Source organism: Pagrus pagrus, assembly GCF_965226575.1.
Source record: "Pagrus pagrus genome assembly, chromosome: 8".
Taxonomy (NCBI): Eukaryota; Metazoa; Chordata; class Actinopteri; order Spariformes; family Sparidae; genus Pagrus; species Pagrus pagrus.
Window position 1 is genome coordinate 30,328,924 of NC_140192.1, and position 20,587 is coordinate 30,349,510.

Here is a 20,587-nt window from a genome sequence, read left to right on the forward strand (position 1 = left end):
TCTTTGCTTTCAGATTTGATTATTTATTTGAAATGTTTTTAATGATAACATCAATACACATGCCGGGAAACTGTTCACTACACACACAGATATCACTTCATTACTGTGGTGAGTGATTTAAACTTCTGTTACTAGCTGCTTACACACGTGCTATAGAGCTATGGAGCTATTTCTTGACCAACACCAGCTGCGTACAGTGACTGCACACAACATTCTGGATGCATTGATGACTCAAGATACACCATCATCATCAACGATTAGCTACAACAACAGCCAATCAGGTGACGTCTTTCTCGAAACAGTTCATCAGTTAATGGTGTTTAGATGGTATAATAAAATATTGTAATATTAATAGTTATTTTAATCAAGTATTTAGCCATGAGCCAGATTAATAGACTAATCGAATAAATAGTTGTTAGATTAAAAGATAAGAACATGATCGTTAGGTGGTGGTTAGTGTCACTCCATGGTCCGTGTGTGTGACATGTTGGGAACCCCACTGATCAGTTTGCTGAAAGGTGAAGCTGCTATGTTGTTGTGCTACTTAGCATGCTGGTCCTACTAGTGATCATTTGTCCTCATTGACGGGTTAAATATAACAGTACACAGCCAGGATGAGGCAGATGTGTGTTTTAAAGTTGGGGACAAGACCGAACTTAGTGATCACAAGTGAAACATCACACTACAGAGAGAAATGTCCATGTGTTCCCTCCATAGCATTTAGCCATCCTAAATAACATGCCTCGTTACTGACAGGTTCTACTTTGCTTATGATCTGCAGTCATGTCTCTGCCACAGTAGCTTAGGCATGCCGGTCCTACAGTGATCGTCAGCACCCTCAGATGTGTTTTAAACTGGCGTACAAAACCAAGCTGAGTGAATACACATGAACCCCAACGTTACAATGCACAGTGGTTTCAGTCATTCATGCTGCCAGTCGGATCACCAGCTTACGTGACTGGCCACCGCAACCTGACGCAGGCTGCGTTTCTCCGAAAGTTGAGTCTGTTTCAACTTTTTCGCCGCAGCCAAAACAGAATACTCTCATTAAAATGAATGGGAAAACCTGTGTTTTCACCACACCGCCTGATTTGATATGAATTCAGTCTAAATGTTAATGTTTTCAAGCTTTTGAGAAAGCTGTAAGCATCGATACCAAGTAATGAGCCTGTTGGGAACAAAAAAAACATCAAAATACATGGCAAATACGTTTTTCCCAATTCATGTTTAAAACAGTTAATTCGTTTTTTCTTTTTTTTCAGGAGAATTGTTTTTTCATGTGTGAAACTGAGTGAAAAAAATGTATGGGTTTTATGCATGCAATTTTTTTATTTCATGTTTTCACAGATGGGAAAAAACAGTAAGAAACTTAGAAAGATTATCATGGCAAAATTTTCTTTTCCACCAGTTCTAAAGTCATTATCAGAGGAGAAAAAACAACTTAGATTAAACGCAGGAAATGGATCACCAGTAAAAAAAAAAAAATATATATATATATATATATATATATTTTTTTTAAATAAACTTTAATATAATACCCTGTGCATTGCTAAAATTATATATCAGCCTAAGCCTAAACACAGTCAACCTACACACACTCACAATTATCATGTCAGTGAGTGATGGCTGACAGTGGGGCTGCTGATTGCATCATGAGTGCAGCGTGCCGGAGGTCCAGGAGGCATCACTTTATCTGCTCAAGGCCGACCGAGTGGCTTTTGACAGGCGTCCTAACCCTTGCATCCCCCCAACTAGCCTCTAATCAGATCAGAGTCAGTCAAGGCTGCGGATCCCCCTGGGCACAACAACATCACTGACGGGCTGGGGCTGGGGAGGGGGTGGATTTTATCCATGATTATATAAGAGTGCACGGCCTGAGCCTCACTATCTGCTGGGAGATGGCAGAACAGGCACGCGATTATCAGTGTGAAGGGTGTTTATTTGCCTGATGTGTTTTTGGTCTCACCTTGGCACAAAGCATCTGACGCTGCCCTTCACAGACGCCAACCACTGGAGTTATGTTATCTGTACCTAAAGTTCAACATCCTCTGTCTCTTTGATGAAACGCATAGATGTTTCATACACAGTGATAAGACCTCAAACCTACATTTTGACCACTGCTTTGATCACAATGATGGATGTAATAGAAATGCAAACATCAGAAATCAATGCACTGTTGCAGCCCATCCACATTCCCAGGTTATCAAATACCAACGTTTTGTCACACTCCTCGGTGTCTCATACTGTCTATCTGAGACACATCAGCTTTTATCTCAGTCCAATGTAATATTAGACACTAGAAGCAACTGCCATTCATTCACATCAGTACTTAGTCAACATAGTCTAAGGAGCACCACTGTTTGTGTCCTGTGTGAAACCAAAAGTCAATCTTTTTCTGAACCAAACCAATTACTTTTGGTGCCTAAACCTAACCTGCCAGTGTGTGTGACAAAGCTTTGGTATTTGACAACCTGGGACTAAGAACAGGTTGGGTGCCAAAAGTACAAGTTAGCAAACCAGCCAATGGAAGGTGAAGGTCAACATAATTTACTTTACTTTTCAAAATGTCTTTATACATCAGTTTGCACAGTGTATTATTATAGTTATTTCACATGGTGAACAGTCAGTGAAGGCACACTCACATTAAATCATCATCACAATCATTTTCACAAGTGAAAATGTTCTCAGTTGCTCTTTGCATGTTTCTAATTGAAATGCAATTTGATTATTAGACTAATCACTCATTAGTGAAAGTAATTTGTGCATCTTCACCTTCTTTCCGTTACTCAGCTCACTTCAGTCAAAGGTGCCTTTAACAACTTCAAAGCATCCACGCTCACCCATCACATCTTCTGTGTAGAAAAAGACAACAAGACATTGTGGTGTAGTGAGCTGCCAGGTTGCTGTTTGAAGGTATTAACTGAACATCAACAAGTAGCTCAGTCCCGGTGACTGCTAGCTGCAGCACTTTAGAAGTCTGTAACTTACAGTTATACTGTGAGGATCACACATTCTCCAGCTGTGAGTAACACCAGGTGTTTCCTGATTGTAGGCTTACCAGTGGGTAAAATTACAGCACCAGCTAACAACATGTTAATTCAGCAGTAATCACCTTTCTCCTCTTGTAGTGGAGTCTATCACCTCCAGTCCCTGCACCAAGCTTGCACAAACTGCGTACGCTCAGCTCTGCAGAAGCTGGCTAGCCTCTGCCTCACCTCTTCCCACCAACCCGGTATTGTGCCAAACCGTGTAATAGACCTGCTGGTCACTGTCACGTTTAGCCTCACCTACCCATGAAAACAATGTTGTCATTCCATGGTCACTTTAGCAATTTTAAATGTGCACGTCTGGTTACACTTTCAAATGAAAGGCATCAAAACCACTTGGGTAGGTTTAGGAAAAGATCATGGTTTGGCTAAAAATAACTAGTACTTTAATTGGCTTCACATGGGATTGAAACCCTGGTCTTCTGGGGGAAAGTTCTGTGACCTTTCCTCCCATCAACCCAGACCTCCCCCCTCTGGCTCTTTATATGTTGTCCTGTGCCCTTGTCATTATTGCCCTCTGCTGGTACTGCACTTTCTTACATGCATGTACAATTGCATGCTGTCCTCTAGTGGATTGGCAAACCTATTAGACACTTCGGCGTAAGACGTGTCATCACATTTGTACCAGCTTGCCGATTGCCTTTTCTCTCTGAGCAGTCCGCTGTTTGGTGGTGACTTCGCCAAACCTGTCTTTGCACTCCTGGTTTAGAATGTCAAAAGATTACATTTGGTCTCACGATCCCTGGCTTTGGTCTCTCTTGTCTGACCTGGCGTTGTGGTGCAAGGTTGCTGCTGTCCTTTCTCACCACATGGTGCAGGGTCTTCTTCTCTTTGTTTTCGTTACAGTGTCCTTTGTCCTGTTCGGCTCATATTTCAACCCTCTCAGAGACCTTATGGGTTGTCTTCTATTTGTAGTCTTCATAGTTAGGTTTGGGTGTCACTCATTGAGAGACTAATGGGTTGGGTAACTAGCCGGTGAAATATCAAAGTTATAAAACAGACAGTCCCAGTTAATGATTGGATTGAGAAAGCAAACTTTTTCTAGGTAGAAATTAACAAATTATCTTGTCCTTTCTGCAGCATTCATGTTTGTCTCCCTGGTTTGATTTCGCGACAACATAGCTTGTAAAGGCAAAGCTCTTAGGATGCTGATTATCAGTGTTCAATGATTATCAATTATCATTGTCAGATAAGCCTATATAACTGCATTGTAACAAAGAAGCAAAACGTGCTGCTTCTAATGACGTTTATACTCTAATGGTTTGTGTTTACTCATTTTCTCTGTATGCTGAGAAGCACTGTGTCAATACTATTGCTTGCTATTTCAACTAATGACCTTGTTTCACAAGGAAATGTTCTGCGTCACTTGACTCTCACTAATGGAACAACATGACATCAAAACTGTTGTCCAAAGGAGCTGGTTCAACCAGTTGAGATGTTTGAAGAATATTTTGTACTACATAATGAAAATACACCACAGTGTGTCTGTGCATGCAATGTCTTTATGTTTACCTTTGGTAAAGCTGATATGTAATGTTGAAGTACTGTACCAGTTGGATTGAAGCTGTATTATGATAATAATAATAATCTATATTTTTGAATCATGAATCCATACAGAACATCATTCTTACAATGTTTTTCTATACAGTTAAATCAAATATTTAACTGGCAATTGAAGTGTTTTTGCTTTAACATATCATTATGTAAAACATTTTTTGATTGCACAATGTGCAATGGATATGGAAAAATGAAACCATCATGTTTAGATTGGTTCCTTTTCACTTTGAAATTTTGTCTGCCACCGGGCACCAAATCTCCCAGGAAATTGAAGGCTGACTCCATTATAGATGAATATGAATGTCTATATACTGTATATATATATATATATATATATATATATATATATCGGCAGCGGCACTAACAATAATACCACATGGAAAACACTAGGGCGAAAAAAGTTGTCTGTTTCCACTTTAAGATATTCATCACAACATTCTACTCTGCAGATGAAGCACCATCCTCCAGTGTATGAACACACATTAGTTTGGTTTTGGCCTACTGTATTTACGTCAGTCAGGACACATGTCAAGGCTAGAACTGGCTGTGCAGCTCTGCCTAAACTCTTCCACTTTGGCGTGCGCTCCGCCATTCTCCTGAAGTGTGCCTTCACCAGGTGTGGTCCTCCTCCCTCCACACTCCCCCGCCTCCTCTGCCCCTCCTCCCTTCCCTCTCCCTCTCATCTCGTTCCCCTTGACCCTGACCCACTGCGACCTCGACGCCGATAACGGGAGAACAGCCCCGCCATTCCTCTCCCCTCGCCAACTGACACACTTCCAGAGGGGGATAACCTTGTTCCCTCACATTTCTCTGATGCCTCTGCTGCTATTTGCTCAGTGCTCCTGAAAGGGCTCTCTCCCTATGTGTTTTATGTCTACTTCCACTCTATGTCAATGACCAATCCATGACATAGGCATACAAATAATCCATCCAAAATCCAATAAGACGACTTTGTGATTGTCACCAGTTAACCTAACACAACAGTGATCCAGCTCATAGGAACAGAAAAAATTGGCCAAAAAGACTAGCCTGGTATCTGCTTTTTGATGGAGGCAGGCAATTAATTCTGCATTTTTTGGGGGGGAAAAGAACAATGCAGCAGAAGAGCAAATGTGACATCCAACACCTTGTGAAACAGTAATAACAAGATATGAAAGAAAGCCCGGACTTCTTTTTTGGCAGCAATCAGCAACGAGAACCAGTTGTTACCAGACACATATTTTTGTCAGGCAGTGACAGAATCATAGCACCAGAGATGCTAAACTAAACATCAGGGTAGAACAGGTTTCAGATTTCAACATACAGTACCTTTGTTGCAAGGACTGATACATTATAATACAATCAGAGCATGGGTCCTGCATTGACAGTGGATGTTGTTCTTATTCATCAAGTCTGCAGGATGCAGTGCCTGAAATGATAAGAATAAAACATATTTAGGTATCTTGCAACAGATTTGCATTGTCCAAAACATCTGCTTTCCAACTCGTAACCTGTTCCACATTTACACAATACTATGCATTTCCATACGGATTCATGTTTCAAGGTATATCAACGTTAAACACCAGATGTTTCCCTCCATTTCAACTCATCAACTTTTTTAATTCATCTTTGAAATTCAGCTAAATGATAATGATCAGTCCAGTCTAGTTTTGCAACAGCAAATAGACACCCAGTAAAGATAAACAGCCAAAACCTAAGCAAGCTGACAGCTGAATATCATCTTCGCTGTGTGTTCAAATCCAACTGATATGTGGCAATATGAGGCACTCTGTAATGACGTGATGCTATACGTCTTAGGATGGCTGTAGCTTAGGAGGTAGAGCGGGTTGTCCAGTAACTGGAAGGTCGCTGGTTTGATTCCCTAGATCCCCTGGCTGCATGTTGAACTGATACCCCAAATTGCTCCTGGTGAGCAGGTGGCAGCCTCTGCCATCAGTGTATGAATAGGTGAATGTGAAAATGTTGTAAAGCGCTTTGAGTGGTCAGTAGACTATAAAAAGCGCTACAGAAATGCAAGTCCATTTACCATTAGAAGTCTGATTATTTGTTTGCTACACAAAAGTCATAGACTGATCAAGATGCAAAAGTGAGTTTTAATAAAAGAACATTATGGCTGAAGGTGCTAGAAACGTGAGTTGCAACACCCGGAAGCCCCGGTTTAATTATATACTGATGACACACATGTAGTTCTAGCTCAGATTATATTGTCCGTTTCCGTCAAGCCCCAAGTGTTAGTGTGATGTAAATTTAGTGGCCATGTTTAGTAGAGTTTTTAGGTCTTCATGTACACATACTCACTGACCGCTAATGTTTAAACACACCCACTGTCTGTGTACATTTTGGAATAGACCTGTACTACAAAGCCAGTTCGTCAAGGTATGTTTTATTATCTGGATTCATTAACCCCAACAATTGCTGTCACACAAAGCTGGTTATCAACTCCATAAGTCAACCTAGGGTTTCCACAACCAGCCATGGATGAAGGCGAGGTGTTTGCTGCATCGGACCAATCAAAAACATGTACAAGTCAACGACTGGAAAAAACACAATTGCAGCTGCCAAATGCAGAAAGGACAGCTGATACATTATTTTTTTTAAAAATCACAGACTGTGTAGATGTGTCTTCCGTTAAATTTATATGTTGTTTTGAAGTATTCTTATGGCGTGTGAATAGCAGTTTTAGCCTCACTCTTTCAGCTCTAACCCCTGTGGTGTCAAACATTTGTGCAAGCTTTAGTGCTTCAATCTGTCTCTGTTGTATAATGATATCTGTTTAGAAGAACACAATTAAAGGGCTTTTACATAGCTTACAGCCAACAGGACAATGACGAAATGAAGAAGACAGGAGGAAATACACCTATGACGATCCACACCCCAATCTCCATGGGATCTTCTATGAATGATGATGCCATTTTCCAGAGAACTGATAGGTCAAAAGATGGTGCTTTTATATACATTGATCTGTTATCTCCAACATAACCTGCTCCAGAGGAAGTTAGGCGTGCACCATTAATTGCTATGGCGATGTACCTGGTAATAAGTGAGCCAGCATTTGAAAACCCAGAGTTAACCCTGAAGTTAAGTCCTTCTGTTAAAGCTAATCTGGTTGGGATGCACATGGTCATTCACAATAAGAGCTGGTTATCACTTTTACGTCATGCGGATCTTTAGTGACTGTGCTAAGGTGAAAAGTATAATTTGATCTTACCCAATGTGTTAAGCATTGCATGTGCTCATTTTACAGTGGAATTAAAAGGAATTAAGTGTTCATGCTTCTAGACATTACTTTCACCATCTCTTCGTTGTTAACAACCATCGAGCAAGATTACATTTCAAAGCAAACAAGTGAAACGTAATTTTTGGTACTTATGCAATTCTACTACAACCACATACTGCTTACCAAACAAGCACTCAGTAGACCTGATGGGCTGTGTGAGAGGAATGGTTACTAACTTTTAACTATACTATCACTATGTTACATACATATGTCATGTCCTATGAATGTACTGTTGAATGTCCTCACTGACTACATAATAATAACTGGGGGGCAACTGGACCAACACATGACCCCTTACCACAGCTGGAATAGACAAGCATTTCATTCACTGTGCAAGTAAAATTTCCTTTCTCTCAATGTTTGCTCGTCATTCAGTCTGATTTCTGTGGTTTTGTAAAAGCCTCTTTTATGTTAGCTAATTACCAACCAGCCTGCTGTGGCCTTGAAAATGAATGTGATTCTGGCATACACTTCAACATCTGGTGTCCAGATAATAAAATGTCCCAGCACCACACACATAATGTAATAAATTCATGTGCAACATAAATAGTGATAAGACTGGCAATTATCTAGTGAGGAAAAGCCATTTAAGGAAACCAAAAGGAGTTCGTTTTATATTCAGTTGTTATGAAATGCATGCAAAAACTTTTAAGATCTCTCTCCAAATTCTCAGAGGGGAGTGTGGGTCAAGGATTATTTGAAGGGGGTTTGGATAGTGTTTGGCATGGTTTCTGGCAATATTTGGACTGTAAGTTGTGTGCAAACTAGCAAATTATTTCAGACTGCAAACATTAATATAGACAGGTGCTGAGAGAAGGGTGTGTTAAACATTGTCTGTATTAACGTAAGCTGTTAATAGCCTGTTGCACTTCTCTCAATGAATCCATATATGATCTTGTAGATTAGAACAGCTGACATTATAAGAATTTCTCTGCCATTTCTTTATTCTTTATATTACATTCTACAGGTGTTTGTACTTTTCATGCTCCTCTCACTGTATACTTATTAAATGATTCAATCATTACAGAGTAGAATACAACTAGACAGTACAGGAGAAACATACACCACTCAACATTAGTCAGGGATATTTTAGTTTTTCACTTGATTGTTTATTATGTGGCATATTTCAATTTTTATTTAGTGTTTTGTCAATATTTTTTGATACCCAAACACATTTCATTTGACTTTTATTGCATATCTATGCACATATTTGCACCCATATCCCAATATCCCTAACTAATTTTGATCAGTATGAACTAAGTCCCTTTCCTTTTGTTCTCTTATTTAATCTTTAAAAAAGACTGCAAAGGATGTCTACCTAATCACAGTGCTCAGACTACTCTGTAAGAATGTAGAATCAAACAGTGCAGTGTTTCATTGCAAGCCATTAGATCAGTTCTCTGGCATTTATTGTGATTAATCGTTCAGGATTTTTGTAATCCATTTAATGTATTTATTTGAAACCAATTTTTAAAACTATTTTATATTATAAATTATTATATTATTTCTGTGATCGAGTTGTTTATATTTATATGGTGGGAAGAAAAGAGAGAGATAGCAAGAGGGGGGAGAGAGAAAAAAATACATATAGACATTTATACATATATACACACATACACATATTCATACATATACATACACAAAAGAGGAAAAAAACAAAAAGACAAAAACAAACAAACAAACAAACAAACAAAAAGCAATAAATAAATAAATAAATAAACAAAAGGCAAACACGACAAAGACAGTCCCTCCCCATCAGACAGGCTCCCTCCTAAACAGTCTGTGAGTGGTCCAACATGGAGAGGACAAATATGTATGTGTATATGCATATATATATATATATATGTATATGTATATGTATATGTGTGTATATGTATATTATCGTAAGAGGTAGGGAAGGGGGTAACCATGTCAACCGCATTACGCCACCAATCAGAGGGCCAGAAGCCAGGAGCAGGCCAAAACCCTCTCCCAGGTCAGCACTGTCTAGCCCCACATCCCATCGCCTTTGAGAGGAAAAAAATACATAAATAAACAAATAAAAGATAAGCAAAATCATTTCCAAAGGAGGGAGTAACGTTAACCAAATAATGTCAAGCATAGAGGGAGAGAAAATATAACACACACACACACACACACACACACACACACACTCTATGTTCTATGTTTGTGTAGTATGAAGGGGCCCCTAACTTGCATTGCATTTTGCATCCCCGTGTTGATTTAACACAAATAATTCACCTTGAACCTTGATAAACAGCAGAGCAGTGACACTGAGTGACAGTGTCAAAAAAAACAACTGAATTTGCTCTTTTTTCTTGAATAAAGCTGAGAGTTTTATTATTGAGTTTTATATATGAGTTTTATTATTTCCTTTATAATCAATATGTTTCAAAGCACTAAGCACAGAGAAACTGTTTCACATGTGAATTTGTGCAGACCAAGTGGTTCCTTCCAGAGTTTGCTGCCAATGGTGATGGATTACCACACAGGAGATATATTTAAGAGCGAGCAAGGTTGCAATTGAATTTAGCCTTAACTAACAGTGTTTTCCTATTGTTAACTGAACACAAAAGCCAAGTTCTGAGAAGAGCACTGTCAAGAATAGGGGCTGTTCAAAATAAGGAACCTTGTCAAGGGCAAGAAGAGGTGGTGATTTATTATGTAGCCCCCCCCCCCACACACACACACAAACACAACCCCCATCCCGTGCATCAATACTGTACAGCTCTTACAAGTGCCCCATGCTGTACAGCATATACTTCTACAATAAGGTTTTTGTGTTGTTATTCATTTGGTTATTCACTGCCCTGATAATGACTTTCTCACTGAATATCGTAGTACCTTTGTGTTTGGCACCCATTTATGAAAGAATTGCTATTTTTAGGTTGTAAACGGCTTCAGATAAATACATCAAGTCAAAATAACAGTGACATTTCTGCCACAGTAAAATATGTGACTGAAAAATGTTCTTAAATTATTCCATATAATAAACATGTGCAGAAAGAAATCTGTGTCCGTTTTGTTTGTTGGTTGGTTGTTTTGTCAGCAGGATTACACGAAAACTACTGAGAAAAGAAAGAAAACTGGATGGAGGATGGGTCTCTGCCCAGAATAAGCCTCATTAACTACTGCACTTGGTGCAGATCTGAATACAGGGCAACATCCAGGAATTTTCTTTTCACTTTCATTTACATTGTGAGATTGGGCACTCTTCATTTCTAATGAGTTCCAACCTTTTTGATAATTCTCAGTGAATAATGCATGGATCTTGATGAAAAAAACCCCCAGGTGTATTTAGGTGACTTGTATCTATGGGTGAGTACAATTCAATGCTGATCATAGATCTTTGTTCTATGGTTGCAGTTTGGTTAGGATTAGGAAAATATTGTGGTTTGGTTTAAAATCACTTCTGCAACTTCCTTTACAAAAGCAACTACTTCTTCTAAGTAACTTACATTACGTTGTGTATGTGTTGTTATTTCACTACGTTAGTAAATTAAAAAAAAATCACTGTTGTATTCTGGTTTCACACTGGACATGAACAGTGGTCTCCTGAATTAAATTCCTGTGCTTGTTTAACCCAACCATCCACCCTAAACCTCCTCCTTATACAGACTTTTCACTCCTTCTCCTCGTTTCCTCCTTTGCAGCTGAAATAATTAACAACAAACATTCATATGGGTCGCAATAAGCTGCTTTAATTTTCAACCTATATGGTTGTTTTTTTTTTATGAGGACAGGCTCCATTTCACAAATGATAATTGCTTGAAAATTGCTGATTCATTTTTGAATCCTAGAGGGCTCAAACATATGCCTGCCTGAGTCACAATGTTTGTTTTTGATTTGTGAGACATGTTAAAAGTAAGGGAAAGGAAGTGATCTTATGTTGCAGACTGCAGTTTTCATATTGCAAATTTGGTCAAACAAGGGGGTCCAGGGGGCTAACAGCTGGCTCACGTGAGCCAGGGGTCAAGCCAGAGCGCTTCCACAGAGGGATGCTGCTGAGGGTCTACAGCCAGACACAGCCAGACACAGCCACAACACGTCCTGGCAATTTTGAGAGCGCTCCTCAATCATGTTGAATTTGTTGCTCAGGAATCTTGTTATCCCAGTTGTGCGTGCCTTTGCAGCATATCGTGAAGGACCACTTCCAGTTTCCACACTGTAGTGGGACCAGTCCAGTACTGTCCACCAGCATGGTACCAGTGCTGGACTGGTCCCACTTCAGTGTGGAAACTGGAAGTGGTCCTGGTACCATGCTGGTGGGATGTGGGCTGAAGCACCATAGGTATGTCCTGGTGGAAAATGTTTTCAGTTTGAAATTCCCAGGCTGCTTCTTCCAGATGCTTCAGAATGAGTCTTGCCACAGACCATGCAGGACTAGCAGAAAAATTGCGCCAGCTTGCAAAGCTCCGACAGGGCCTCTGGTGTTTCAGTGCAACACTGATTGGCTCGCTGACAGGTATAGAGAGGTCGCATTGACTGGGTTCATCTCAGCTACCTGTCCTGTGTAAACTAATCTAGGCGGTGGTAGACCGGTAACTGCCATGTCCTGCGAGGTAAAATGACTGCTTTTCCTCGAAACCAAGATTGTGTATTTGCGTTCAGTTCAGCATCTGACTAAACTCAGCACTCACCAAAGTCTCCAGTTCTGTCTGTAATTTCCCTCCAGGCTCTCTTCATGTTCCCTTCTCCTCTCTGTACATTCATTAAGTAGTACATTTTTCTTCAAATCAGCAGTCAACATGTACTGCACCTCTGTAGCTCGCTGCTGCCGACAGTTTGAGAACCAAGAGCAAAGATCAATCCACTTTTTAATACCAAATGTTTGAAAAATAAACTCCGGGTTACAGTAGAATTGGGTGTTTATTCCTTCAGAAGTTCCAGCTCTGTCCCTGGCTCGCTCCTCCAGAGCTCCCCGGCTGTTCCTCAGCTCTGCACGGTGCTTGCTCCTAACATGCTAAAAGCAGCAGCCTGGTCAGTGGCCCTGTGCCTCTAGCTTTAACGCTGTAGTTATCCTACAGCGTCATTTCTGAATGCTCCCCCCTGGTGTAGTGTTAAAAAGCAAGAAATGTCTCTGTTGGGGTGTGGATAGATGGGGCATATGCAGGACTTTCCTATGTGTGACCAATTGTTAACACCGATTGTTTTTAATTCATGATGCGTCAGTGAGTTAACTTACATAAATTACCTAACCTTAGATACTTAAGTGACTTGACTGAATGTTATTTTAACGCAAAACACTTTATCCAAAACCAAAGAAAGTAGTTTTTGTGCCTACACCTGACCAAACCACCACTGTTTACAACATTAATAACAGTCCAAAAGTCAATATATGTCATGATATGTGAACTTTTTATAAAGAAGCTTTATTTTGAAAGTCTAGTGGAAGTTGCAAGTAGTTTCTGACCTTACTTGAGCCCTTCATGTGCAAAACTAATGCCGGAGCATTAAGTACAGCGTCATAGTTTGAAACTCAAGGCTTCTGACCAAGCTGCCATATCTGACAAATAGGGAGTGAGAAGGGGTTAGAAGGATTATTGGCTAAATGTACATCAGCTATTAAAAGTAAAAAACGTCACGAGGCAGTATATGCATTTTTATGTTATTGTTAATATACAGTTATGTAGGCTGCATAATATAATGGTTTCGTTATTAACATGCCTTAACATGTAAGCAGCATATTAATGTTGCATCTGCAATGCTCAAAGGAAATGCAGTTGCAGCTCACAGCTGCAAAAACGTATTTAATAAATTATGGATGGTGGTGAAACAACTTTGTGAACTCCCAGGGTATGAAACATAACTTAAACACTCTTGTCATGTCTTTCGGTAAAGTTTCTTTGGCAGTGACGTTCCAAAGTTGCAGTTTCAGTTCAGTATTTTTTTATACTCACTGCAGAAACAGTATGCTAAGACAAGTACTTGTAGGTTGTGAGATTAATTGAAGGACCTCTTTGTTGACACTCATGTTCCAAAGGTCTTCATATATTGACCTCAAAATGGATGTTATTTTACACTATCACCTATTTAATCCTATACATTTTTTTGATTAGTCACGTATGGTCAAGTTTATAGTCTTACTGCTACACCTGGAGTGGCAGATGTTGGCGCCCCCACTTTTAGCCGGTAGCATTGTTTATGCAAATTTTTTAGTCAACAATTTCAGCTGTTTAAGAATTAATTTTAATTATTTTAACTTCAACTGGCATCACTGATGTTGGTTATTGCTCACTGGTTATTGTGCCAATACGTTTCCCTAAAGATCGGACTTTATAATTATATTGAGGTTTCCAATATCTGCTGGACATCCTAAAATGAGAAAAGGATGAATGGAGGCTGTTGTGGAAGCACTAATATGTTAGTCTTGGTTGCTGTCTGCTACTTGTGCAAGATTAGGTTCTCTTCAGCGCAGCAGTTAATTAATTGTTCTCTGAAAGTGTAACTTGCTTACATATTGTCTTCTTGAGTCTTCTACGGGTGTCTGCTATTGGCGAGTAGTACAAATAAGTAGTAAGTACCAATAATAATTATATTTAATCGATTACCTTCTGTCTTTACATGTTGTACAAATGTTAAACCTGTATATTTCATGGATTTGTAATACCTTGTGGGTCAGTGATTTAAAAAAAGAGACCAGAGTGTCAGTCAGTGGTTTAAATGTACCAGCAGGGGGCATGAGTCAATCAGACAAGTAAACAGCTATGATTTATTATCTTTTATTATCTCTTCAATATTGCAATGCTAATGCAGGTCAGTTGATAGGCTGAATTCATTTTCTTAAGTAAATTTTAAGAAGCTGTGTTATAGGGATCAGAGAGCTAGATTAGGGTTTTTTGTTTTGACCTTGTAGGATGACAGAGAGGAAAACCCCTGCCATGTCTGCTTTCTCTCCATGCTATTGTAGTTGTTCTATTTAATTTCCCTTTTCTAAGTGGTTTGTTGTGGTTGTGCCCTGGCTTGGTCAAGGACAGACTCGGGGACACTGAATGCAAGCTGTTTAGCGCTAAATCTCACTATTCTTCTTCTCTTATTGTGGAACATGGAGCCCTGGTGCTCTCACATGTTCACGCAGCTCTCCTCTGTGGCATAAATGAACCAATTAGTTAAATATAAAGGTTGTGACTGTGTATCCCATTTGGAAGACAGGCCTTTCTTGAGGACTAGAAAATATTTTCATTGCTAAGGCCAATCATGGTATCAGTGGTATTTGGTAAGGTTCTCCATCATATGAGGTGATTCAAATGGAATGTCATTTGTGTCAAAATGAGTCAGCCAAAAAAACAACAAACAAAAAACCCCAAAATGTCAATCAGCCCTAAATTACAATTTGAGCAGGTCTGGGACAGATTTGTTTTACAAGTGAGGTTTTGTGTATAGTTTTTTCAAAATGGGTAATTCAGAAAAAAATCTAACATTAATAGTAACAAAAATAGTCATAGTGTAATATAGGCTGTCAGCCTTCTGTGTCACATGACTTGTTTTGCGGAAACATTAATCAACCCTGGAGGTCATGTACTGTATATTTTACAGTCACGCCTGGCAAATGAGAGCGCCTATGTACTATGCTGGGAAGTAGCCAGACACTGCAGAGCAGGCAGGATCCTACAGGATGACACTCGAAGGTCAAAACCTGGTAACTGGACATTGCGTAGAATGGACATAAACTGCTGAAAAACTGAAGAAAAAAAAAATAACAGACACTCTCTGAATCAAAGTGCTCTCAAGGACATCACTAAGTGTTGAAATGTGGTGGGGACAAAAGATGAAAAACTTATTAAACAGTCTAATGGGGAGATGGTATGAGGCCAGAGTGGATAATAACACATAATGATGATAATAATAATAATAATAATAATAATAATAATAAAAACATCAATCAATAAATGAATAAATCGTTGTTTTGATGCTGCACATTTTAACGTTCAGGAAGCAGAGCGATCATAAGAGTTCACGAGTTAGCATAACCGTAAAACCCAACAAATAAGACACAAGAGATATGCCATTTCAAAAAGTGGTGGGGACATTTCCACAGCATCCCCAGAGTAAATGACACCGACTTATCAGTGGTCCTGTTGGCTGATTGGTGAGTCACAGTTTAACCAAGTGTCCATGTAATCTAGACAGTTACAGAAGATGACTCCCACCCTTTGCAGAGAGAATTTCACCTTGTTCCCTCTGGACAGAGGTTTATAGTCCCATGGAGTAGAACAAGGCAGAATGAAAATAGTTATGTTCCAGCAGCTATTGCTCAGATGAAGCAACAATTGCACAGATACCATAGAAGCAATGACTTTTTTAATTTCACCTTATTATAGTGGCTGTTTGTTTTAGCTTTTTTTATTGTTAATTTTCTATTCAGTCCTGATTAGTGGAACCATTTTATATCATGTTTAAGTATGTTGGTCTATTGACAGTGTTGTGAAATGTGTTTCAAGATGGATGCCTTGTCTTTCTGCTGCAAACCAAATCTCTAGGGCTACAAATAAATAAGTAAGTAACCTGAAGAATTTCTCTGAAGGAAACAAAGTATCAGTTACACTCAGAATTGTTTTACTTGGAACTAATGAACCTGTCCTGCTTAATCTCAAGCAAATTGACATTAGTGAACCTATTTTATACCCTGTTAAATTTCACAGCTTTAGAAGAAGAAGAAGAAGAAGAAGAAGAAGAAGAAGAAGAAGAAGAAGAAGAAAAAGACAAAGAAGAAGAAGAAGACTGATTGCAAGCAGACAAAAAGTATTTTAAAAATCCGTTTGACAAACTCTCTATGAGGGCAAAAATACACGAAGCACATGTGTTAGGCCTCATAGATACACACAATTCATTTTGGTGAGAAACACTGACAATATGACAAGGAATATAATTTTTGCTTCTTTACAAGAAAACATTCCACATTACACCTAGTAGTAAATGAAACATATGATTTTGACAGTATCTATATTTGTATATTAGTTTACGTATATTGTATCTGTATTTTGTTTGAGATAAATTTAAATACAAACATATATATCCAAACATATGAATACTATTGTGTTTTTGGCATGAGAAAAATTCCTCCTACATAACTGTTGAGAAAGTATGGATGAGCTTTCTATGAGGAATTTTTGAGTTGAACTGCATTTGTCCTGCTTTTATTATGGAATCTAATTTGTAAGTCTTCTCACATCTATGGAAGGCAGAACAGATTATTTAAGTGGCAATTTTATGGAGAATTTCTTTTCTGTCCATCTAATGAAGGTCAGCTAAAATTCAATTAGGAACACTAGACTTATCTTTATGCTCATTCATTCACAATTCTATGTAAAATATGGGTGTTCACTCTTTCAGCTGAACCAGCCATATTTTGCCACAATTTCAATCGGCCAATAATATTGATGCTCTCAAACTTGAAACCTCCTCCTCCCTATTCACCTCCAGTTCATCATATCTGGTGCTGAGGTTGAGTCCACTCCTCATCACACCCAGATCTTCAGGCATTCTCTTCATCCCATCAACATTGTCTGGACTCTATCAGGGGGATCCCAGTACTTCTCTCGACTATTTCTTTAAGATATGACGAAATCATCATGGGCCTAATCACCAAAGACTAACATTTCTCATCTTTGTTGTGCGCTTGACAATAAAAATATTACTGTTCACTCAGAATTAAATTTCTCCTGATTAAAACAACATATAATTTCTTAAAAGCTTGTCTACTGATATGGTTGAGTTTTTAACTAAAAGCTGTTGCAGGGGGTAGGAAGGCATCATGACATAGCAGACTAGCTGTAAACTGGAAAAATATTTCGGGTTTGGAAGCAATGACAATTTTTCAACCGATGGTTATTAAGCAACACAACTCAGACTGGATGTCTGCACACAGTGGGGGACAGATGAGTTGTCTGTCATCAGAAGTTTAACACACACTGGCTAGGTTGCAGAGGGCATCCATTAATGCTGGACGTGCTGGTCCAAAAGTGCCAAATTACTGCTTTTTTGGAGAGTTGACGCATATCAGCAAATGAAGTAGGACAGTGACAGTGACTCATTATCCTGACGAGTTGACGTGGGTCTATGTCAGCGTCAGTGTGTGGGCATCCATAGAAAACAATGGCTGCAGGTTTTGTGAGATAAATGTATTTAAGTGGAAATGATGTGGCTATTTATTATTAGATGTTTTGCATTTTAACCTTACACATTTGTTTCAGTGTTTCATTTGGTGATTGACGTTGCAATTCGGATTTAAGATTAGCACCATACCACAAAGTTAAGGTTAAAAAGTATTGAATATAATGATGGTCAGGATTTGGCCTCATCTTAGCCTCTGCGGAATTTTTGTATTTCAGAACATTTTTGTTGGAAACTGTGTTTCTGAGGAACTGCAATATTCAATAGGCTGTGTATCTTGATAGTGCAGTTGACTTTTTTTCTTAATGACATCCGACTCATTACTGTATTCTTAACAGGAGATAAGAAGGCAGCTGATCAACGAAGGATCAACATGCTCAGAATCTGAAATCTTACAAATTATCTTCAAATTTTGCACAACATAGAAACTCATGCTCCTGTAGCTTTCACCCAGAGTGATTGCAGTGCTATCTTCTTTTATCCACAAAGATCCTGCCACTCCAGCAGAAAACGGTTGTCAGTGTGGGGGTACAAAATGAACAAAATATAAATGATGAAGTCAAAACACGAGTCAGGCCTTAGCCCTTTCCCTTTATTTATTGTACAAATATATCTGGGAGACAGAGACAGAGCTTGTCTGAAGCTGGGGCTCCGCTGACCTGTAGCCACAGCACACTTGCAAAACAAAATTGTGCCAGAGACAAACAGCAGATAGGCCATATTTCTTGGCCCCAGTGACAGAGGGCCTGGCTCAGCAGGGGCCTCCTGCTTCAGTCAGCCTGGCTTTTTTTCTGGACAGTGCTCCCTAATAGTCGGATGAGTAGATATAGACTAATCGAGGACCTTGCAGTGACTGTGGGAGGTCAGGGGTGAAACAGATTGATAGATAGAACCTATCTCCCTGTGTGCACCTTCTGCTGAGCAAACAGTCTAATGGCGGAGATGCTGTGCAAGTTTTCTTTTCCTTTCGCTCACTTTGTCAGGGACAGGGCATGGGTTCACCTAGCTTACTAATCTCTGTTATAAAGTTTCTGCATCTACTATCATTTATTACCAAAACATGTAATAAAAAGGTATGAATGGGGAAAGTGTAGCTATCATTGAAGACTGACATGACATTATTGTATTTAAAATCTACACACATCATTGATTTAAATTGATAAAATCAATAAAAAGGACAAGATTAAATGTCAACTTTATTCTCAGGGTAAGTATAGTCTTACAACAAACAGCCATGATTCTAGGTAATGATGTGATGTAGCTTGTCAAAAACATAAGGAAACTATGCAGCTGCCAAGGTCCTTACATGTTTCTAAAATATATATTACCATGTGTTCCATGTCTGTCCTTAAATTCGTTCTGATTTCATAAATGTTTGTTTGTAGAAAAACAAGTAATTTCCAGTTAACATTTGGTGAGAGACTGTCTACCATGGACAGGTGTATGCTGAAATGTTATTCATGCATACAACAACTGGACAATTTGGAGTCACAGATTAACCTGCATGTCTTTGGAATGTGAGAGGAAACTGGAGCACCTGGAGGAAACCATGCAGACATGGGGACAACATGCAAACTACAGAGAGAGAGACTCAAGCCAGGCATCAGAACCATCTTGATGTAAGACGACAGTGCTAAACACTTCACCACCGTGCCATTCATTTCAGCTTCAGTTTGAGTTTATTTAATCTCAGCTTTAGTTTGAGTTTATTTAATTTCAGCTTCAGTTTGAGTTTATTTAATTTCAGCTTCAGTTTGAGTTTATTTAATTTCAGCTTCAGTTTGAGTTTATTTAATTTCAGCTTTCCTATCTAGCCAACACTACGCAGAAGCCCACTGGCTACACAAGCTTTAGCAGTTAGTAAGAAGGGACTTTTTCCTCCTTTCGAGAACACGTGTTTATAAATTGTTTTTTTCTTCTGTTGTATTGTAGTGTCATTCAGTGAGCTTACCTTAGCATGCAATATCTGATCATATTTCATTACATACCTTTATCTTAGGAATTTGCACCAAACACCAAAGCAGCTTCTTTCCCCAGGCTGTCTCAAATCACGAGGAATACTAATAAAATATGGTGGGTGACAATGAGCACATTGCAGGACCTAAGGACAGGTCACGTGACTCAATTGTATTTAGCCAAAGACTATGATTGGGCCAATTGTTGTACAGTGTTTTACTGCAGTTTAAACCTATGGATAAAAACGCATCTCATTGGAGAATAAATTAGCAAATAATGTATTCTAAGCATTTCTAGCCACAAAGACAAGCTCCTAAAGTACTTTAAAAAAGATTAAAATCACATTTATTTTTCTGCTCAGCAAATTAAAAATTACAAAATAAGTTACTTAAAAAATGTGATATATATTTTAAATACATTTTCATAAATGAAAGGCATGCCCCTCTGATTGGTATCAAGATAAGCTTTTGTAAATTGTGATAAAGGCATTTCTAGGTTAGAAAAGGGTGAACTATCCAAGGTTTATCTTTTGACTTATAGAAGAGTTTTAACTCTGAGAAAAAGGTAAAAACTGTTCTCACACAATGTCTCAATGGGACAATTCTGGTAAACGGATATACAGGAAAGCCAAACAAAC